Source organism: Rhineura floridana, chromosome 4 (genome assembly GCF_030035675.1).
Source record: "Rhineura floridana isolate rRhiFlo1 chromosome 4, rRhiFlo1.hap2, whole genome shotgun sequence".
NCBI classification, from domain to species: domain Eukaryota; kingdom Metazoa; phylum Chordata; class Lepidosauria; order Squamata; family Rhineuridae; genus Rhineura; species Rhineura floridana.
This window is the reverse complement of record NC_084483.1, coordinates 183,089,063-183,113,617: the sequence shown is the minus strand read 5'-3', so window position 1 is coordinate 183,113,617 and position 24,555 is coordinate 183,089,063.

The following is a 24,555-nucleotide window of genomic DNA, read 5'->3' as shown; positions in this document are numbered from 1 at the left end:
ACGGACCGGAGAACAGAGCACATTAAAAATGTTAAACACATTGACATGTTTACAACGTGTTGCAAGAAAGTGTTTAACTTCTTGTGCTCCAAAGCTAAACACTTTCGAATTAGAGGGTTTGCTACCTCTGTATTTATTCAGTACAGCTATCACTTACTCATGCTTATTGGTTTAAGTTTAAATTGATTTGGAGCAGGCAGTAAGTCATACAAACAAGGAGATAATTTTGATTTCAGAACCATATGGGCAAAATTGTGTTCACGGCTTCCAGTGAAATATGTCTTTCCAAGTGCATTTAATAAAGAGAATGGCCTAAAATTTATGAACTGTGTTGATTCTAATTCATGTTACATATTAACAAAGGTTATTGCATCAAATTAGAGTTCAAATTCATATTCATTTTAAGGAGAGATTAAAAGCACATAAAACCAATTCTCTGTGTTCTTTTTAAGCCATTTATAACCAACACAGCTCAATCCTGTGGATTTATTTAAGTAGTGGCTGAAGTAGCAACTGCAGTAAGAATATAAGAGTCGTGCTGGGTTAGACCAAGGTTTCTGCTTATTTAACATCCTATTTTCTGCACAGTGGCCAACCAGATGTTTCTGGGAAGCTCATAGCAGGGCATGAAGGTAACAGCTCTCCTTTGTTCTGTGCTCCCCAGCCAATAGAAATCAGTAGGGATGGGGAGCCTGTTGCCAGGACTGCACTCCTTCATGGGCAATCTTCTGGGGACCACATGCCATTGGTGGGTAGGGCCAGAGACAAATGTGGACAGGTCAATGGATGTAACTCTTCATACAGAAGGCTAAATCCCAGCCATGCAAAAGTTACAGGTTTCTATGCCAGCACTCTCACATCTCTTCATTCAGAGAAAAAATGTAAATGAACTGCCTTCAAGTCGATTCCGACTTATGGCGACCCTCTGAATAGGGTTTTCATGAGGCTGAGAGGCAGTGACTGGCCCAAGGTCATCCAGTGCACTTCATGGCTATGTGGGGATTCGAACCCTGGTCTCCCAGGTCATAGTCCAACACCTTAACCACTACACCACACTGGCTCTCATTCATTCAGGGAAGGAGGCGACATTGTCACAGTTCAAAGCTGCATTCATAAGAACATAAGAAGACCCTGCTGGATCAGGCCTAAGGTCCATCTATTCCAGCATCCTGTTCGCACAGTGGCCAACTAGATCCCTATGGAAGCCCACAAGCAGGCCCTGAGCACAACAGCACTGTAGCTACTTGTAAATCCCAGCAACAGGCATTCCGAAGCATACTGCCTCTGATGGTGGCAGTAGAACACAGTTGTCATGACTAGTAGCTGTTGACAACCTGATCCTCCATGAATTTGTCTAATCCTTTATAAAAACTGTACTAGTTAGTGGCCATCCCTGCTTCTTGTGAGAGCAAAGTGCTATGTGAAGAAATACTTCCTTTTGTCTTTCCCAAATTTTCCAACATTCAGCTTCACTGGATATCCCTGAGTCCAAGGGAGAAAAACTTTGTTCACTTTCTCCACACCATGTATAATTTTATACACCTCTATCATATCTACTCTTACTTGCTTTCTCTCCAGACTGAAAAGCCCCAATTGTTGCAACCTTTCCTCATAGGGGCATTGCTCCATGTTTCAGCAAGACACAAGCACTCAAGGAGACTGTGGCACAGGGTCAGTGAGAGGTATGGCCTGGAGAGGGAGCATGCCCAGGGAGAGTCCTAAGGGCCAAAAAAAGAAGCTTTGAGGGGTACTTTTGCTGTCCCCCTGAGGGTCTCCACTCCTACTGTATACTAATAGTGACACTCATCCTATGGAATTCAAATTGTAATACAATAAATTACAACATAAAAGAAGCAATCAAAAATCATTTTAAAATAATAAAATGGTCTGCTAAGACCTTCAGCAATTTTGAAGTTTGGGGACCACTGCACCAGAGCTCAAATACAGCTTGCTGTGCAAAGAATGCTCAGCTAGAAAAGGAAGTCTTTTATACTCCTTCCTGACTAGGAGGAGCCAATGGCCAGCTCGAGTGGGTGGAGCAAAGCCAGATCTAGAAGATTCTTTTATAAGAGGCTGCAGTCTTGCAGTTCCCCACATGGGGCAGTGGTAAGCCTTTGACACTTGGGATGTATATTTTTAGAACCCACCCTATTTTCTGTGATGTTTAGTTTTAAACTGTTTTAATTATGCATTTTAAAATTGTTGTAACCTGCCCTGGGACCTCTGGGTGAAGGGTGGGTAATAAATTCTAATTAACAACAACAATAATAAATTAATGGGTAGGTAGGTAGGTAGCAGGGATGGGCCAGAATTCTGCTGAATTCAGACTTAGCCCTGGATTTTTAAATAGTCTGCACATTCTTTACCTTTTGTAGAGAAAATCGCTTTGCTCTGAACTTCAGTGGCTTTTCCCAACACCAGGTTAGCACCAAGTGGGGAGGGAGTGAACCAAGCCTACAGCGAGTTTAAAATGCAAGCCTAGAGAGTCTCACCCATGTTCAGGAGATTTTTCTAGGGTTGCCTTTTAATCTCTGTAGTATTAACCCTCTAAATGCTGTAATCAGAATGATAAAAGTGGAATAGAGCAGAAAACATACTAAAATGGAAAGGAACCACCTGTGAGTCCAATGGAATGCAGTTGGATGGCCTGCAGCAAGTGGATTTCATCCCTAATCAGTAGATCTTATAACTGTGAGGGTCCAAGCGTGGTGACTCTCCTTCTACCTAAGTTATCAGTGTCAGGTCAGTAAAACTTCACATTTGCAATGCCCTTTGAAGCCACCATAAGAGATAACAAGTACCTCCTTTGTTTGGTGAGGGGGAAGATATCTAGGTGACTCACCAGCTGCATTGGTCTGAATCCTTGTTAACTGACTTCATAAATCAACTTCATTACTCTAGCAATACATGACTATGTTTGCATGGATTTTATTACCACTCTATTCTTGCAGCTCCTCACTGAAAGTGATATACTTCATTTGGTTTACACCCTTCTTTTACAGCACAGAGTGTTTATTGCCTTTCTCTCTTTTTACATCACTGGAGGCCATTTTTATTATTTTAAATTGTATCTTGAGAGTGTATAATTTCCAACCTTTTCTCTTATTTGCACGAATGAAACAACTCCATGGCCTTATAGGCCCCTTCCAACTCTACTATTCTTTACAGTTCAATTGCATGTCTGTCTGCTCAGATTGAAGTTTCTTGGTAAGTGATTGCAGCGTTGATTCCTGTATTTCTAACCTGCCTTATCCTAGGGTCTGGGGATAGGTAACAACATGGGCAAATAAAACCAGACATTATTTTTTTAAAATATTAAATTTTAATGTGTATAATGCCCTTCAATGCAATTGGCATTCTGATTACAGGTCACCTTACAGAAATGCAATATTATGAAAAACAAAACCCCCACAACCCAATAACTTCTAAAACAACAATAAAATGATAGCATACTCAATCATAGGAAAACTCACAGAAGCTTGAAAGTGTATGAAAAATTCCCACATGTCATCCTGTGCATAGCTATTGAGCTCAATGAGGCTTACTTCTGAACAGATATGTGTAGGATTCAACTGTAAAAGATTAAAAGTAATGCCATTTAGAACATTTAAACACAAAACCAGCATATTTCTAATGCAACCACATAATAAACACAATGGTTAAATAAATTATTTTAGTAGTAAGAATATATGTGATATATTTCTTCATTTATATAAAATGTAATGGTCAATAATTATAACATGTAAAGGGGAGTGACTTCCGGGAAGGGTGACTTCGCTTGTGCCTGCTTTTGAGACGGGCTCCCGCCTCAAAAGAAGCTTATTCAGATATAAATCAGTCAGAACATTTTTTTTTGACTGATGAAATTTCTCCCGGGCAGGGAGAAACGTAGAGATCAACCTCAAAAGCCTGTTTTTGTTGGGAGGACTGGATTTCATTAATTTATGAGAAAAGGTCCAGCCAGCAATGCCGGACGGACTTCCGAACATGCTCTATCTGTTTAATGCGATACGTTTATCTTTTCTTCAAAGAGAAAACAGACTAACAGGCAAGCACCCTTCTTTCCATTATTTTATTTACTTGGTTTAAATTGTTGCAGCAAAAGGAGATTTGTCAGATTGATCGGCTCTGGAGAACTTCTGGGTGAGCTATAACTCTTCTCTGTTATTCACGAAATTAACAGCTTATCTCTGCTTTTGTTGCAAAAAGCTGTCCTGGATGTGCATTCTAAAGATATAAACAGAAGAGGGATTTCTATTCCGAGGAACATTATATTGTCTGGGACTATTCTCTTTTTGGTCTATTTTATTTTGACGAATCTGCTTCTTCACGACGCCACTAACTGTTTTGATGCTGGGAACTAAATTTGTTTTGTGTTCTTGAACATAGAGAGATAAGGCAGGCTGCTCTGTTTATACTGTGATGTCATCAAGCCTGGAATATTAACCCAATTGTTGCTGAAATAAGAAGTGGTTCTTTATTTTTGTTTTGCTTTGTTTTCGTGGTTTTAAAAATGGCAATCAAGAAAGTGGCTGAGAATCTGGAAGTAATTATGTTTCAGAAAATAATGGATGAGATTGAGATAACGAAACAAACCCTGCGACAGGGCAGTAAGGAGCTGAAAATTGAACTGAGCAAAATGATGCAGGAGCTTAAAGAAATAGGGGATCCTGTGAGAGAGGAGAATGAGAACAGAGATGAGAAGAAAAGAAAAAATAAAGGGAAGATACAAGCTCTGGAGATTGGAACAAATGTGGAATTGGAAAAAGATCTGGAGTTTATGGATATTAGAAATAAAATCTACTGTTTGGAATTTAACGTTATCTCTGAAGAAATTAATGAAGATATTAGAGATAAAGTTATCAATGGCTTGGATAATCTTCTGGACTGGAATGACGTGATGGAGTTTGATATAGAGAAAATCTATGGAATTAACTGCAGCCATGTGACAATGGAAAAATTCTCAAGAGATGAGCCAGTGCATTTTGTAAAAAAGAAGAACAGAGATATGTCTTTACAACAGTATTTCAGCAACTTATTCAGAATGGATGGCAAGAAAATATTTGGGATAGAGGAAATTCCCATCAGACTCTTATTATATGACTATGGCTACGACAGCAAGATTATTATGGAATACTGATAATGGAAGATTGGACACTGAAATTACTGGACTTAACAGGACTACTGAAGATGGAAGATGGAATTAATAGGGATAATGGAATAATGGCTATTGAAATTATTGGACCTAACAGATTTTGATGAGATGGATTAATCGAAATGTTTATTTGGACTATGGTTATGACAATAAGATTATTATTATTATTAATGAGATGGATTAATCGACATGTTTATTTGGAGGAAAATTGATAGATATATTTCTTAAAGAATTGAAACCTCTCTTTGACTTTTTGTGGAAAGAATAAAGTAATGTTTATGAGATTTGATGATTAATTAAGATAACTACTGGAGGAAAGTGATTTTATAATATAATTTAAGAGACAGGATTGTTATATATTGTAGACCTATAACTGATTTGATCTGTGACAAATGGGAAGTCAACATTTTTTTTGTTTGTTTAATCATTTTTGTTTTGTTTTGTTTTTTGTCTTTGAATGTTTTATGATTTTGTTTTGTATGTTTTATGAAAATTTGAATAAAAATTATTGTAAAAAAACAAACAAAACAAAACATGTAAAGGGGAGTCTGCCCATGCCAGCCTCCCTGTTCCCTGTACATTATTTTATTTTTATTTATTACAACTATTTATAATCCACCTTGGAGGATATCAGTCCATCCAAGGTGGCTTAGAAGTAAACATTAAACTACATTGGGTTGCATTCAACTAAGTCTTACACAGAGTAGGCCCACCAAAATTAATAGACATGATTAACTTAGGTTCATTAATTCCAGTGGGTTTACTCTGAGTAGGACCAGCAGTGAATACCACCCATTGAAAACAACACAATAAACGATATTAATACATAAAATGTTATCAGGATCCTCCCCACAAGGCAGTTGGTGATAGATGCCTCTGTGGGGTTGGAGGAGGGGATAGTTCTGATAGTTCTTCTTCACTTGTGTCCCTCTCTTTACCGGGATTCTTCCCACAGGGCAGCTGATGGTAGATGGCCCTGTGGGCAGAGGAAGAAGCAGGCCCTGAGGTGGTCTGTGCCTGCCTCCATCTCTTTCCTGGAACATACGAAGCTGCTTTATATTGAGTCAGACATTTCGTTCATCTAGCTCAGTATTATCTACACTGACAGACGGTGGCTCTCTGAGGTTTCAGACAAGGTTCTCTTTCAACCCTAGCTGGAGATGCTCTATATTCTACCACTGAGCTACAGCCCTTGCCTCAGAAGAGCTGATGGCAGATGTCCCAGTTGGAAGGGAGTTAGAGAAAGCTCCACAGTGATCCTTGTTTGTGTTCTTCACTCTTCTCTGGAATCCTTCCTACAGGATTGTTGAAGGAAGATGGCCCTGTGGAGTGAGGAAGGGAAAATCCATCTGGAGCAACCTCTGAGGTGGTCTTTGCCTGCATCTTTCTCTAATGATCTGTTTGGAGTGGTTCTTCTTGTTCCAACTGTGGCTGAGGCAAGACTACTTGGAATGTGTGAGAGGGGTCTCCTCCATGACTGTGCCTAAACCATAGAACTCTTTCATCTCAGGAGGTCCATTTGGCTACTGACGGAATTTGCTCCCATAAGATATAGCGATGGTCACCAACCTGAATGGCTTTAAAAGAGATTTAGACAAATCCATGGAGGATAAGGCAATCAAAGTCTACTAGCCATGATGGCTATGTTCTCCCTCCAGCCTCAGAAGCCCAGTTGCTGGGAATCACAGGTGAGGAGAGTGCTGTTGTGCTGAGGTCCTGCTTGTGGGCTTCCCATGGACATCTGGTTGGCTTGAACAGGATGCTGGACTAGATGGGCCTTGGACCTAATCCAGGAGAGCTCTTCTTCTGTTCTTGAGTTCTTGTCCTCTCTGTCCTCTGCCCAGTCTTTTTCTTTTTTAAAAATATGTGGACATTTAATCTGCCAGGCTAAGATTTTCAGTGACTGCTGAGCCCCCTTAAGTTATTTTGTTTTCTGCACCTGTCTCTGTCTCTTGTTATGCTTGTTTAGTCGTCCCTCCCCTCCACCACTATAAGCCACCCTGACCACTGTATGTTCAGTGGAAGGGCAGGATATCCATTTTCTGAACTAAAAATAAAATAAATATTGTACACCTGATCTTCTCCAACTGTGTATGAGCTAAATGGTGTTCCAACCATGCATCTCCTCTCAAGGAACCTCAAGTGACTTTCCCTCCATAATGACCATTTTTACAGTTGTGATATCATATGAGACTGAATCATTGTTCTAATGAAAACAAATGTATTTGTAATAGAGTTCCCCTGTAGACTTTGCAAAAAAGAGGCTAGGCTGGATAAGAATTCATCACCTTTGATTATCCTGTTACACTGCTTGCAAGCCTGCAGAATTTTTCCTCATTTAAAAAGGCTGCCAGAATGTTAAGAATGGACTTTTTCTTAAAAACAAATATACAGCAAGTGCTCTGCAAAATATTGATTTCATTTTTAAAATTAAATCATTCTAGACAGCCTTGTTCCCCTGATTGATGAGAGGATGGTGAATATATGAGAGATATTATTATTATTGAATTCATATACTGCTTAATTGCCAAAGTGGCTTCTAAGCAGCTTACAATTATAAAAAAGATTTTAAAAATTGTATACTGGGTTGGACAAAATCATTACATGAAGGGACTAGGTTGTATAATCAGGTCCCCTTCTTCCACCTCTCTCACATTCCATGTTTGGTATCTCCTCATGGGTCTCAAGAATCAGAAACCCTCTTCAGGTGTTCTAACCCACATGGGATTAGAACTGTGTGAGGAGAGAGCAGGGATACACTAAGTGGTGGCCAGTCAGCTTCAGCACCTTGGACAGCTCCTTGAAAGTTTGGACTAAAACCCAGAGTGGATTCCACTGCCCCACTGGCATGGGCCCACCAGCCACCATTGGATACACACATGGTCCCACCCTCTCTGTTGCATCCTCACTGCCTGACCCCACCACCCTTCATGTGTTTGTGGACAAAAGTGTGTAGTGAAGAACCTGCACCTGTATGCTCTTCACCTAGTTTAGAATCCTGCACAATGAGGGTTCTAAGACATATAAGTGGCCTGCACACTAGGGGTGGGGAACCCTTTTCAGCCCGAGGGCTGCATTCCTTCTTGGGCAACCTTCTGGGGGCTGTATGCCAGTTGTGGGTGGGGCCAGAGGCAAAAGCAGGTGGAGCAACATGACTGTTACCTTTGTACAGTAGGCTACGTTCCTGCCACAGGTTTCTACACACGCTCATCTTTCCATCCAGGTTAGCAAAAGGCATTTTCATAGTTCTAGGCAGGCAGCAGTACTCAAGGAGGTCACAGAGGAGAGTAAGGGGTGTGGCCTAAGAAGCTTCCCAAAGGCCAGATAGAGGCATCTGGGGGCCACATTCAGCCCCCGGGCCTGAGGTTCCCCACCCCCGCTATACAACTACTGGAGTGAGGTGTCAGCTGATTGACAGACAGGCATGGTTGGGGGGGAGGACCTCGCAAGGCAAGGGCCAGAGGTTCCCCCATCCTTCACTTAGAGCATTCTTCCTGCTTCAGGCCTTCCCCTCCATGTGCGGAGGGTGGTGGGGCCAGGTGATGAGGACGTAACAGAGCAGAACAAGGCTCTTCCCTTATTGCATGAGTTCTAGCACATCTGAACAAGGATATAAATTTTTAGGGAGAAAAGTTCAAGCCTTGTGTTTTCCCTTGCTGGCCAGTTTTGAATGTGTAGGTGTGAAGATTCCTGTCTTCCTTGTGGATCCAAATGCCTTCAGAGCACCAGGACCTCTCACAGGTAGAGCCACCTGGCAAACACTCCCCTTTCAAGGTTAGGGCTCTTATCTCCAGGCACACTCTTAGGTTTGTTTATTTATACTGAGGGGTGGAGTGAGGTGGTGGTTGTTGTCCGCTTCTGCTTCAGCTGGCTTTACAAACTGCCTGCCTTTCTCCTCTGCTGCCTCCCCCCTCCGGTAATGCTCTCCATCCCCTTTTTTAAAATCTCTTTTCTCTTAATTCACCAGAGGTGATGCTCTTTTCCCTTATGCCTCCTTCGGTCAGTATCTCCAGCTACATGCCCACTAGTTGTTTCAAAAATAGCGAGACCACTTTGTCTGGCTGGGGTTTGAAACATGTTTGCCCATGGCTGGACTCATCTCCCTTCTGCCATCAGATATGACCGCCCACAGCAAACTATTGCACCATTTGCTGTCTCAACAAACCAAACACACCAAAAATATGTTCCAACAAACTGAAATGTGAAAAAAAGAGGTATTGGGAACGAACTGCTTATGATGTGAATGTGGATACTTTCACGAAAAATTAAAAGCACATGGATAACTTATACTCATCTATCATAGCTGAATGAGCAAAAATCAATATAACCAGTATAGACAAACAACTCCTAAAATGCAGTATCAAAACATTTGACCAAATGCAAGTCTTCTTCAGTGGTCAATCAATGCCAAGACACCAAATATACAATTCAGCATAACAATACATAGATTGTAGTGTTTAGATTGTTTGTTACATAGATTTATGCTGAATCTTTTTTTCACCAATTGCTGTCTCTGCCTGAGCCTTACAGCAAAGTGTTTCCATTGGGCACATGTGGAGTGGCAATGGGGTCGATGGCCAATCAGTTCTGAAGTCTGTGTGAAGCTGACTTCAAGGTAAAACACACTCGATCTCCAATTTCCCAGGGTTTAGCATAAAAAGAGGCAGAGTTTGACTAACATCGTATGCCCCCACTTAAAAAAAGACAGAGGTGGAGATGCGCCTCTAGAAGTGTGTCTCTAGCTTTACCTGCATCTCTTGTTACATTCCCTTGCTTTTTCCTGTTAACTGCCTGGCTATCTGCTTGCTCCTCCTCCTCTGCGCTTCATGCTCACTACCACATTTCAGCCCTCTTCCTGTCCCTTCCCTTTCCCTATGGCTGGGACCCATACCCAGTGCATCTCTCATCCCACCTTTATCCTTTCGACAGGGACATTCTAGAGAGCCCCTTCCGACATTTGATCCCCATAGATCAGTGGCGTCACTAGGGGGTGTGGGGGGTGCAGACCGCACCAAGTGACACCATCAGAGGGGGGTGATTCTCAGCTTTAATTTAAAAAAAAATTAAGTTTCTAGGTGGTCCGGTTCTCGAGATATACATAAAAACGTCATTAAATCTTTTTTTAAACTACTGTATAGCACTTTGTAGCTTTAACCCTGCCCGTTCAGGATTGCAGCCAATCAGTGAAGCATTTGGTTGACCTGTGGCAGTGTCTAGTAAACCTCATTGCAAGGCCAGAAAATGGTGGTTCCCCCCCCCCCGTTTATCTGAAAATCTCATAAATTGGGTAAGTATATACATTTCAGTTTTTTCCCCTCTTGTGGGTAGGAGTCAGATCCTGGGCAGTGTTTTGAAAACCTTCCCAATACTTGCTTTTGTGGGGGTAAAAGCATTGCTAATCACATATCTCCAGAGTAAATCCCATTGAATTCAATAGGATTTACTTTTGAGTAGACATGGTTATGAATGTGCTGAAAATCAATGGGACTTTGGAGTGAATGTAAAAAAGAATTGTGTTTGTGTTCTCTTTCTGTCCCCCCCCTCCAGTCCTATTTTAACCCCCCCCAGTCCTATTTTAAAGCAAGTAGGCAGGGCTTACATAGGTATTACAGTTTTTATTCTGCAGGGAACTAATACTGATTTTTTAAAAACTAATACTGATTTTTCTGCAATGACCAATTGGTTTGACAATAAACTATTAAATGGGCTGTATGTATTTATACATCTGCAGTGTGTGTGTGTAGTCTTTCCAACGACTCTATGAGGTAGGGTTGGAAACCAAGGCAGCTCACAACAAGAAATAAAGCCATTTAAAATCCAATAACCATAAAGCAAGAATAAACAGTTGGAAAACAGCCTAAAGAGGCATGATTCTGAATTTTGGGTTGGGTGAATAAAGTTTATTTATTTAGGAGTAGTAGCAGTAGGAGCCCAGGGCGGCAAACAAAAGCACTAAAAGCACTTTAAAACATCATAAAAACAGACTTTAAAATATATTAAAACATCTTTGAAAATATTTTTTAAAAGCTTTAAAAAAACTTTTTTAAAAAAAAAGAAAAGAAAAGGCTTAAAAACATATTAAAAAGCAATTCCAACACAGACTCAGACTGGGATAAGGTCTCAACTTGAAAGAACAAGTTGAAAGAACAAGTTCCTTATCACTTGAGGTTGTAGTTCTCTGCACACTTCCCAGTTTGAGTAAGCCCCATTGAATACATTGGGACTTGCTTCTGAGTAAACAAACATCGGATTGCACTATAAATATATTTACAGATTGTGTAATTCATAAACATATTTGAGAGTCATGTTTATATAAATATTTCTTCATACTGTGTCCCAATAAGTATTTGATTTCACACTATGGTTGTAGATGATTTTTTCCTCTACATTTTAAGTGTGCCCTTCTTCCTGAGGGTGGTCATGGTTCTCCGTTGTTTTCATCCTGAGGGGAGAATAGTCTGAGAGATGGTGAGTAGCACATTTAAGGTCTCTTCACCTCCCCCCCTTTTTAATTTGTATTTATTTTATATTTCTCCAATATCTTCCCCTGGCTGTTTTTATGTATTTTAAATATTTTTAGATTAAATAAATAGGAAATCATAATTGTGAACCTCCCTAAAAGCAATTTACCTATTCTTATGTTTTGGCAAATTGATGGTGTGAAGGCATGCTGGAAGAACAAGAGACCATGTTTGAGGCATATTATAAGGTGTTTGAGGACTTTGTCACACATTACTTTTTGAGACCTGTAGATTCATGTTGGAAAGAACACGTGCACGTATTGAACGGTGGCCTGGGTGCTGTTTTTTCAGTCTACGCTGCATGCGTAGGGAAGGTGATATATCATCTGGCAGCTAGCTTCATAATGAAAAACATTTGGATCACCATTCACTTGTTTACTTTTCTCACTATTGAGACCACTTCATATATTACTTTTTCATACACAGAAATTTAATCTTTGTATAGGAAAAAGTATTTTGTAAAATGTGAAGGACAGTGGCTGCCCAGTCAGTATAACCACTGTACAAGATCTACTCAGCCACTGTAATTACCTTTTTGTTTTGAGTGCCCTTTTGTCTGGGTCTTGGTTCAGGTGTGTATCCAACTTTGATGTGCTTATGGAAGGGGTGTGCAAGTAGTGCCCCCCCAAGTGTGGAGGCTTGGACAAACATTGTGTTATGGAAAACCAAAGTCTGTGTGAAAGTACATATTTGGGAATGCCATCAGTGTAATCCTAAACACACTTAATAAATAATATCAAACTTGCACATCACAAAATATATTACGGTCATGTCCATAAGCACCAGGAGGGTAGTTGCCCAGGGGATCTTAGTCCCTCTGCTCTTTTGGAGCAGGGTCCCTATGTCTCCAAGTATCCTACAGTCAGCATGAAAAGGGAGTGTGTTAGTCACTGAGAAGAGTCTTCTAATAGGCTTCCTTGCCTTTCCTGCTGATTGGAGCCAATCAGAGTGAAAGGAGGTGAGTCAGCCACTGAGAAGACTCTTCTCAATTGCTAACGCTCTCCACTTATATGCTGATTGGCTCCTAGAGATGTTTTTGTTGTGAGAGAATGCATTAACAAAGATCTCATTCTTAATCCAGGAGTAAAAAAGGGTGTATGTGGCTGCAACTATCATGAAGGGACTCTGCACTTCTGAATTTTCTACTAAACAACTGATAAATACCTATGTAACTTTGTGTCTGGAGACTTCTTATTACAAATTACTTTCCATAATTGTAAGGAGGTATGTCCACACGCATGCATCCCAGGCACCTAAATGAGGGGTGAGAGCAGCATAGGGACATAAGCAGATGTCTTATTCCAGGGGTTCCCAAACTTTTCTTCTACATAGACCACTTGAAAATTGCTGAGGGTCTGAAAGTATCTGAAAATTTACTATGGGCATATGCAAGATAATTAACTCCCATTGGTGATAAGAGCAAGAATTTGGGCTGTGCGTATGATATTGTAATTTAAAGGTGTAATTTTAATTTTGCTAGTTGTTTATGTCACTACTATTGCTATTACATTCAGTGATATACGGGAATTATGATTTATGAGTAACATTAGTACAAAAAACATTACTAAGGATTCTGTATGGTCTGGTACGGGAGGAGGTCCATGGGGTGACACCATGAGTTACCGCACCGGGTGACACCAACCCTAGTGACGCCACTGCCATAGATATTGACTGACTGAACAGGTTTTGCGTGGTTGTGTTTTTTTCTGGTGCTCCCTCCGATTCATAGCTGTAATCTCCTGCCTGATGGAAGAGAAATGAATCTGCTGAGCAAAAGAAGCCTGGGAAGTGGAAAATGAGCTGGCACTTTCCCCTGCTTGTTTTCCAAACCTGGATATTTCCAAAACAGTTGTTGGATGTTTGCCTATTCAAAAGAAAGAATATGGGTCAGTGTTCATGCTTCAGGTCAGATTGAAAAGATATAATATGTAAGGAGGAAACATGCCTGTGGATGAAGGATTTTCCATAGCTGAGTCAAGCATGCAAAGCAAAGTTATTTCCCCTACAGCACTGCAAATTCAGCTGTTGGAGGCAACTTGAAACCAGAGGCTCTGGTCATGCAAATTGGCTAATCATGTTTTTCCTTTTTCAACAACATGCAAAATGCAGCCACATAAGAAAGATTTGTCAGGTTTAGTTAATGTAAATTCATTATCTTAGCAGCTTCTCTTTTTTTCCACCTCAGGCTCCTTCTTGCTGGTGAATGGCTCTTTTTCAAGATTGTTGTTATGTGCCTTCAAGTTGATTACGACTTATGGCGACCCTATGAATCAGCGACCTCCAATAGCATCTGTGATAAACCACCCTGCTCATACCTTGTAAGTTCAGGTCTGTGGCTTCCTTTACGGAATCAATCCATCTCTTCCTCTTTTTCTACTCCTTCTGTTTTTCCCAGCATTATTGTCTTTTCTACAGAGCCAGTGTGGCATAGTGGTTAGAGTGTTGGACTACGACCTGGGAGACCAGGGTTTGAATCCCCACATAGCCACGAAGCTCACTGGGTGACCTTGGGCCAGTCACTGCATCTCAGTCTCAGAGGAAGGCAATGGTAAACCCCTATGAATACCGCTTACCATGAAAACCCTATTCATAGGGTCACCATAAGTTGGGATCAACTTGAAGGCAGACCATTTCCATTTTTCCATTTTTCCCCATTGTCTTTTCTAGTGAATCATGTCTTCTCATTATGTGTCCAAAGTATGATAACCTCAGTTTCTTCATTTTAGCTTCTAAAAATAGTGCTGGCTATTTGTCTTTTTTGTAGTCCATGGTATTCGCAAAACTCTCCTCCACCACCACATTTCAAATGAATTGATTTTTCTCTTACCCACTGTTTTCACTGTCCAACTTTCACACCCATACACAGAGATCAGGAATACCATGGCCTGAATGATCCTGACTTTAGTGTTCAGTGATACATATTTGTATTTGAGGACCTTTTCTAGTTGTCTCATAGCGGCCCTCCTCAGTCCTAGCCTTCTTCTGATTTCTTGATTATTGTCTTCAGTTTGGTTAATGACTGTGCCAAGGTATTGATAATCCTTCACAAGTTCAATATCTTCATTGTCAACGTTAAACTTACATAAATCTTCTGTTGTCATTACTTTAGTCTTTTTGACGTTCAGCTGTAGTCCTGCTTTTGTGCTTTCCTCTTTAACTTTCATCAGTATTCGTTTCAGATCATTACTGGTTTCTGCTAGTAGTATGGTATCGTCTGCATATCTTAAATTATTGATATTTCTGCCTCCAGTTTTCACACCTCCTTCATCTTGGTTCAATCCCTCTTTCTGTATGATATGTTCTGCATATAGATTAAGCAAATAGGGTGATGAAATACACCTCTGTCTCATACCCTTCCTGATTGGGAACCAGTCAGTTTCCATATTCTGTCCTTACAGTAGCCTCTTCTCCAGAGTATAGGTTGAGCATCAGGACAATCAGAACAAATTAAATCAGAACTGTCACTAGAAGCTAAAATGATGAAACTGAGGTTATCATAGTTTGGACACACAATGAGAAGACATGATTCTCGAGAAAAGACAATAATGCTGAGAAAAACAGGAAGGAGTAGAAAAAGAGGAAGGCCAAACAAGAGATGGATTGATTCCATAAAGGAAGCCACAGACCTGAACTTACAAGGTCTGAACCGGGTGGTTCATGACAGATGCTATTGGAGGTTGCTGATTCATAGGATCTCCATAAGTCATAATTGACTTGAAGGCACACAACGACAACAACAGGAATAGAAATGAAAGAGCTGAACATACCTGACTTCACTGACTTTTCCTAGAGACAGAAGTATCTAATGTGAATGAGAGTTTTTCTAGGAAGAAAAAAACTTAGATGTGTTTTGGCGTGATGATGAGGGGAATGTTTCCTTACATACAATAAATAATAATCAGTCAGCTGACTTTTGATATAGCAAAATCCATTGAGCTCCATGGATAAGCAATGCAATCATAATAATAATAAAATAATAAAATTTTATTTCTGAGTCGCCTATCTGGCCGAATTAACGGCCACTCTAGGCGACGTACATAAATACAATAAAATACAATGTAAAATAGATAAGACCATCAATCATCTAACCCACTCTCCCAGTTAATAACATGTTAACAACTAACCCATCCCAGAAATCCCAGAGGCCTGCCTGAATAGCCAGGTCTTCAAGGCCCGGCGGAAACCAATTAAGGAGGGGGCATGACGAAGATCAAGCGGGAGGGAATTCCAGAGGGTGGGGGCCACAATTGAAACTGCCCTCTCTCTGGTCCGTACCAACCTTGCTGTTTTAGTCGGTGGAATCGAGAGATCTTGTGTGGCTGATCTTGTCAGGCGGCATAATTGGTGATGCTGGAGGCGCTCCTTCAGATAAACTGGGCCGAAACCGTATAGGGCTTTAAAGGTCAAGACCAACACCTTGAATTGGGCCCGGTAAACAATTGGCAATAATAATATGCACCATCTCATTGGACCTGATACTTTAATACACACATAGACACAGCTCACATGTGTCTTCAGCAAAGAGGAAACCATTGTGTGCTGCATACAAACAATGAATTCTTCCCCACCATGTCTGCACAAGTTTGTTCTTCCCTTTCAGAGGTCTTGATGCTTGAAGCTATAGTGGGGTTTTCCGGTGGCTCATTCTTTTAATACACATCTATGATTCGCTTCTGCCTTTCTGCTTCTTCTTTCCTCGCTTTGTCTCAATGTAGCCTTTGGGGCATCAGGGCAAATGAGGCACTATACCAAAAGTCTGACCTCAGCCAGCCACAACCTGCCTGCCTCCTTACTTACAACCTGTTCAGGGGGTGACACTGGCCGTCAACCTCTTTCTCCTTAGTCACAGTGTTACCATTGTAGAAGTCAGCAGGGAGGAGGATGGGGACAAAACTAGAATTAGTTGGCTCTGCCTGCCATTGGTTCTGGCTCCACTTTCTGCTGGCCTCCTTGTCTTCCAAGCTACCAGTCCCAATGGGTACCATCCTCCACTGTTTTAGAGTTTCAGGGTGTGAAATGGTAAATGGTGTGTTGCTTATGAGTTTGAATAGTACTTTTATCTGCATTGTGAGTAATGCCACAGTCCAACCCTTCCTGCAAGTTATTCTATTGTGTACTCCCCCTCTACGTCCCTTCTGAATATATTGTCACTGCTGGGTCCACAGCATTATTCTCCAATATTGCCAATAAATGGAGGCTCTTCTATGCATCACACGGAAGTACCAAGGAGTCTATTCCTTCCTAGACCTCTGGCATATAGGCTACCTTGAGGAGCCTGTGTGCTGCTGCCTCACTTGATTCCTTTAAGTGAGGTACAGAAAGGACTCCTTTGATTGGGAATGGCCAGGCAAATTGCTGTGAACCTGGCATAGCAGCAGAAAGCTGGCTGAGAGCTAGAGGCAGGACTCAAACCCCTCAGTGGGTCACTTTCCTTGGGTACAGAGCTGCTTGTGTGGGAGAGAATGAGCCATGCTGTAACATTACCCAAATCTCTCATTCATATGATAGGATCAGGGTTAGTAGTAGGTTGATCACCGTTACCGTTTCCAGGGGGAAAGAGAGGAAAGGAAAATCGACTCTAAATCTGGGTGTTTCCAGGACAAGTGAGGATCTGGGAACCAGCCAGACTGAAGAGCAAGTCAGGCCTGAAAGACAAGCCAAAATGTGAAGTCCTGGAGTAAGCCAGGGCCCTGAACTAAAGAGCAAGCCAAGGCCAAAGGATAAACCAGAAGGCTGGGTTGGGGAGCAAGCCAGGACTGAAGGATAATCAAGGATGCAGCCACAGAGCTCAGGAAGACTGCATTGCTCAAGCAAGGCCCAACACAGAGCAGCCATTTATACTTCTTCCTGTCCAAAAGAATCAAATAGACAACCTGGGTAGGCAGTCTGCGACCTGATATCTCACTGATAATGTGCAGTTCCGTTGTTCACCACATGGAGTGGCTACACGTGGATCCAGCAGTTCCTGATAGCCCGTCCATTGTCCTATGACACCATAGCCCATGCCACTGATGAGCCTCTTCTTTGTGGCAAGTAATGCTTTGTGGCTCAGCATAGCACCAGATCTATCATTTGCACAGCTTCATTTAAAACTTGTGCACAGGTATGGAGAAAGGAGATCCAGAGCAATTGATTAGGAATCTGGTCCCCCAAACATTGATGTTTGGAATGTATTCTAGCAGTAAAATTAGTAGCGTTCTTAGCTCCTTAGTAACCAGAGAACGCATAAATCAAAGTGCAGCTCATTTTGTTCAAAGCCACTTCCAGATTTAAGAGGAACTATGTTGCATATTAGCACAGTTGGCTGCAGATCCAGTTTTCCCTACCCATTTTATACCTGCAGGTCTTTCTTTGCTTTAGTCTTCTGTGGTTTCATATGTTTCTAGTCTACACACAACCTTTCACAGGTTCGTTAAGTGTAGCATGCCCTTTAATAGGCAGCCATGGGAAACACCTGCCTTCTTAGCCTTGCCAGATTTTTAATGTACTCTTCATTGCTTTGTGCTTATCTCATTTATAATTATATATATATATATATATATAAAAGATTTTTTGGCATCTGTCATCAAATAATAACAGAGCCACAGCTAATACCTTTTAAGTCCACATTCTCGGTGTCTCGGTAACTTCACACTATGCTTTTATATACATGCAATGCTTTTGTTTACTCTCCCCACCCGTTTGATTAAAAAAAAGAAAAGAATTTTAACTTGATGATAAACACAACCTACAACTCCAACGAACCATAGTCCTTGGATTTCAGCTCATCTACTTCACCACCAAAAGCAGGTGGGCTTTACAATAAATGATATAGAAATCATTTGGGATGCCTTGGGATTTTCACATTGTGGGCTCGATTCTGCCTCAATAAAAGCTGTGGTCCTATATGTGTGGTTACACACATGCATAAAATCCCTCCTGATGCCAACAGAACTTAAGTGCATACAACTGGCCTCAGGGTCACTTGCCTCAGGGTCCCAGTAACATTTGTATTGATCTCCTCTTCTCCCAGGCATTTTAGCATGTGTTTTTAAATTGTTTTTTAAATTTTTTTAAATTGTGTTTTAAAATTGTTTTTGTGTTTTAAAATTTGTATATTTGTTTTTAATTGCTGTAAACTGCCCAGAGAGCTTTGGCTATGGGGCAGCATATAAATGTAATAAATAAATAAATAAATTTTAATCGAACGATGCTGGCAAAGTAAAGGCTTGTAAAATACTCATTTTTCACTGCCTATAATGCTATTTTTTTCATGTGTTAGGCACCCATACATAGGGACAGGGGAGAAATTCAACACATTTAAAGGCAAACCTACCAAATTTGCACTTTCCAAAACCATGTGCAAAGCGAAACACAGCCATCCTTTGCAATTTACACTTGCCCAAATTTTGCTATACAGTTCTCCAGCAAAGTGATGTGCACCAAAATGCATTACAAGGGTAAGGTGTGCATAAAAATGATTATATATTAGTGAAAATAATGCTCTTGAGAGTGCTCTTGTGGTCAGGTCCTGCTTGGGCTTCCCATAGGTATCTGGTTGTCTACTGTGAGAAGAAGATGCTGGACTAGATGAGCAACTGGCCTGATCCAGCAGGCTCTTCTTATGTTCCTAAAATGATGTACAAAATGCTATGTAAAGGAAAATTGCTTTGCGAAAATGTCTATATTAGACTGAACTGCCTACAAAAATGTGTTTATTAGGAGAAATGCACACTAAAATGCTGATAAATTTTCATGAGGATTTAAAAAAATATATAAATTGCTGGAGAAGTGCAGAGAGCTGAACTTATGACTGGAATAATGAGAAACTGACATAATCAAAACTGGGATTCATCCATCCTTACCCTTACCCCAAAGTTCTTACTTAATAACAAGAGTTCTGAAGAGTTTGCAAGTGTATTTGCACCTGAGCTATCTGGATTCATCAGACCAGGACAGTGAAAGCAATTGCCAATGGGGGGTGGATGCTCAGAACCCGATTATTTTAACCCCTTACTTGGTCTCAGTGAAAAAACTGTTCCTCCTGATAGCTGCATTTTAGTCTAATCTTGCTAACCTCATTCCTGGGAAATGGCCATAGCTCAGTGGCAGAGGATCTACTTTGCATGCAGGAGGTCCCAAGTTCAATCGCCGGCATCTTCTGGTAGGACTGGGAATGTCCCTGTCTGGATTCCAGGAGAGCTGCTGCACGCCAGTGTAGACAATACATTACGTGGACCAATGGTCTAACTCGGTGTAAGGCAGCTTCCAGTGCTTCTTTGAGGTGGGCGTCTTCCCAATCCACATCTTTGAATCTCCAAGTCATACTGTGATTCCTCCTGCTCCTGAGAACCTATGCTGTCACTTACTGGCATCAGGCTCCACCCCAGGTGGGAGAAGAAGAACTGGTGAGAGAGTAAAGGATGCACCTGCTCGAGGAGGCAAATAGTGTTGGCGATACCCTGTTCCCTGCTGCTGTTGCTCATGCAGCCAGATCTGTTGATGCTCCTCCTTCATGTTCTAGCAACTAATCAGGAGTTGGGGCATTGTAATCCATGATGGACAAGAGCAGTGCACAGTTGCTTAGGTAATGCCCCCTGTCTGCTCCCAATGCTACAGAACCCAAAGCAATTGCAAGAAGGTAAAGCAACCAAAGCATTGCAAGTCAAGTAAGAAATTTGGTGTGGTGGGGAAGCAATTTTTTCCCCAGATGTTCATATAGTAATTGTGTAATTTTTGGCCCAGATATGATTCTGGGAGGAGGGGCTGTTAATACAGCCCTAAATAGAAGAAGTGCAACCAAAGAAGCCAAGTGCATGCGCATCAATGAACAGGATGCAAAAGGAAGCATAGGTCACTGGAAGAGCATCTGCTTTGCATGCAGAAGTTCTCAGGTTCAATTCCTGCTATCTCCACTCAAAAGTGATGGGAAAATCTCTTCTTGAAACTCTGGAGAGCTGCTGCCAGTCAGAGTAGACAATGCATAGCTAGATGGACATGGTAGGTGGACTGATAATCTGATTGGTGTAAGGTTGAGCAGCCCTCTCTCATCTGCTAGGAAAGCACAAACATGAACTATGGCTACATATGCATGATACATTTAAGGGACATTTAGAGCATATGACTTCCTCCAAAGAATGCTGGGAACTATGTTTTGTTAAAGGTGGTGGGAATTGTAGTTCTATGAAGGGTAAACTACAGCTCCCAGGATTCTTTGGGGGAAATCACATGCTTTAAATGTATAGTACACAGCCTATAGGACATAATTCCTGACCAACTAATAGATACCAATGAATGAATAAAGTCAAGGTCTAAATAAATATAATATATTTCTATCACATAGCTATGAAAATATAGATTTTACATATTTTAAGAATTCATTATCTGAACACATGGACACAGAGATACCCTTCACAAGATGCCACTGATGAAGACCTTTTGAAGACAAAACATGTTTGGCAGATTACTTGTAACCATCTTTTGGATCAAGGTTTTGGGCTAGCACATCTTTGGATTCTTTTGCTGTGGTATAATCAATATTTGTAAGACATTTTTAATCAGCACAGTCAGATATTTCAGCACATAACACACACTATGTTTGCACTGCTATGTTGTAAAGCCACATAAGATTATTTGGTCAATATTGTATATTCTATTGGCTATCAGCCATAGACCTATTTTGTAAAGTTTTTAAATTTTTGTGTATCTATGTGATAGATTTATATATTATGTTTATTTAGACCCTGACTTCATTCATTGGTGTACATAGTCTATATCAATCATGTATAAAGCAAGGTGGATGAGATTCAGATGTTGGTATATTGCCTCATTAAAGAGAAAATGAATAGCTTTGCCTCTCTGTACAAAAAATGCATTCCTCTCCCCATCTTTTCAAAGTTTCTTTTGAAGGACTAAATATGTCACACATAGATTGTAGGTGTCAATTACTGATGAAGAATAAAACACCAAGTTGTCAACCCTGGTGCTGTAATTTGTGAGGAAGCTGCTGTCAATAGCAACGTGTGAAAAGAATGCAACACATACCCTGAAGGCTAAAGACTAGGAGGTAGGCTCCTGAACTAGGAACAGTCAACAGCAACACTTAATGTAGAAAGTCTATCCAAATGTGTGGTTTTTCCATAGCAGGTTGGGGGGGGCAACTTTTTAGAGTGGCTTGTTCAAGGAGAGGAACACTACTAGTGCGAGCTGTAATCTCAACACTTTTTTAAAAATTATTTGCAGTTGTTAGCATTCCCCAAAGGGGGAACAAGACAGATATTAGATCATTTACCTTGCTGAACATAACTTTTTTTCTTGTAAAACACAAAGAGGAGTGATTGCAACAAGCCTGAAGCGTGCTGGTGCCAGACAAAGATCTTCCCACTTTCCCATTGAGTTAAAGAGGGTCCTGAATGCAAAAGGATCGTGTGGGCCCTTAAAAAGGGGTGCAGCCCACTCGAGCAACTTGGACAACTTTACAAGAGGGTTAGAGAAATTCATGAAGGATAAGGCTATCCTTGGCTATTACTCATGATGGCACTACCTGTAGGATCAGCGGTATCATGCCTCTGAATGCCAGTTGGTGGAGAACATGGGTGGGAGAGTGCTACTGTGCCCATATCCTGCTGGTTGGCTTCCCATAAACAACTGGTTGTCCAACAGGATGCTGGAACAGAAACTGTATGTTGGAAACAGGACTGTTGGAAGCAAGGGGTTGTAACCAACAAAGTTGTCTCGCTTGTGCAAGGATTTCCAGTTGGGCAACAGAGCTTCCCCCCCCTCTCCTCCGCCTGCCCCCACATTCCCATGGAGCAGATCTGTGAAGGGAAAGGAGGAGAAGTTCCATTGCACAAGTGGACATCCTTTCACAAACAGGATGACTTCACTGGATACAACTCAGGGTGCTGGGCTAGATGGGCTTTTGGTCTGATCCAGCAAGGCAATCGTTATGTCGTCCCATAGGCTGGCTCAGAAGAGACTCTCTAAGTTCATGGTATTGGGGACCTCTCTGAAACACTTTGATAAACAGAACTTTGGAAACAACCATGAAATGGTATTATAAATGGGTTGAACTTTGTGATGGAGAGCCACTGCCAGTCAGTGTCAGCAAAAATACTGAGCTAGACAGACCAATAGCCTGACTTGTTATAAGGCAGTTCCCCATGTTCCTCTGTTCCCTGAATACAGCAAGAAAACAATCAGTTCTTTGCAAATGTTATGTAACCAGCAAGGGGCAACATCCCCAACTGAAGAGGCCTGAATATTCTAGCAAAAATATTTCTTTTAAGAGATGTTTTATGTGGAGATTGATGAGGTCAGAGGAGCTCGAGCAGGGAGAGATTTGGAGCAATAAAACAAGGAGAGATCTCAAATATAAAAGCCAACTCTTTCTGGAGTTAAGAGTCTCACCCTCCCCTCCATTTTGATTAATTGCTTGGCACCAGAATTTGGACGTTAATGGGGCAAAGTCCATTGCGGAAATGAACTCACTGGGAATCATTGAGGCAAAGCAAAAAGATTTAAAGTGTGAACCAAAGGAGGCAGCCTTGCTGTAGTGTTTATGGGGTGGGGGAGGAAGAGGGAATTATCCATAATGAGAGCCATGGAACTGACACCTTACGAGGATGGAACATTCAACTTCAGAACAATATATGGGAAAATAAGGAAAGAGTTAAGTACTACAGCATATTGTTGCATAATGAAAAACTATGAGAGCTGCATTCTGGTCACACAAGGAATCTTGGGGGGGCACAAAAAACCTTTTGGGATCATGAGGTCACATTTGCAGGAAGGGATTCTGAGGAACTGAGACAAATAGTGGTAACGAGAGAGGAAGTTCTAAGCTTAATGGACAATATAAAAACTGACAAATCACCGGGCCCGGATGGCATCCACCAGAGAGTTCTCAAAGAACTCAAAGGTGAAATTGCTGATCTGCTAACTAAAATATGTAACTTGTCCCTCGGGTCCTCCTCCGTGCCTGAGGACTGGAAAGTGGCAAATGTAACGCCAATCTTCAAAAAGGGATCCAGAGGGGATCCGGAAATTACAGGCCAGTTAGCTTAACTTCTGTCCCTGGAAAACTGGTAGAAAGTATTATTAAAGCTAGATTAACTAAGCACATAGAAGAACAAGCCTTGCTGAAGCAGAGCCAGCATGGCTTCTGCAAGGGAAAGTCCTGTCTCAGTAACCTATTAGAATTCTTTGAGAGTGTCAACAAGCATATAGATAGAGGTGATCCAGTGGACATAGTGTACTTAGACTTTCAAAAAGCGTTTGACAAGGTACCTCACCAAAGGCTTCTGAGGAAGCTTAGCAGTCATGGAATAAGAGGAGAGGTCCTCTTGTGGATAAGGAATTGGTTAAGAAGCAGAAAGCAGAGAGTAGGAATAAACGGACAGTTCTCCCAATGGAGGGCTGTAGAAAGTGGAGTCCCTCAAGGATCGGTATTGGGACCTGTACTTTTCAACTTGTTCATTAATGACCTAGAATTAGGAGTGAGCAGTGAAGTGGCCAAGTTTGCTGACGACACTAAATTGTTCAGGGTTGTTAAAACAAAAAGGGATTGCGAAGAGCTCCAAAAAGACCTCTCCAAACTGAGTGAATGGGCGGAAAAATGGCAAATGCAATTCAATATAAACAAGTGTAAAATTATGCATATTGGAGCAAAAAATCTGAATTTCACATATACGCTCATGGGGTCTGAACTGGCGGTGACCGACCAGGAGAGAGACCTCGGGGTTGTAGTGGACAGCACGATGAAAATGTCGACCCAGTGTGCGGCAGCTGTGAAAAAGGCAAATTCCATGCTAGCGATAATTAGGAAAGGTATTGAAAATAAAACAGCCGATATCATAATGCCGTTGTATAAATCTATGGTGTGGCCGCATTTGGAATACT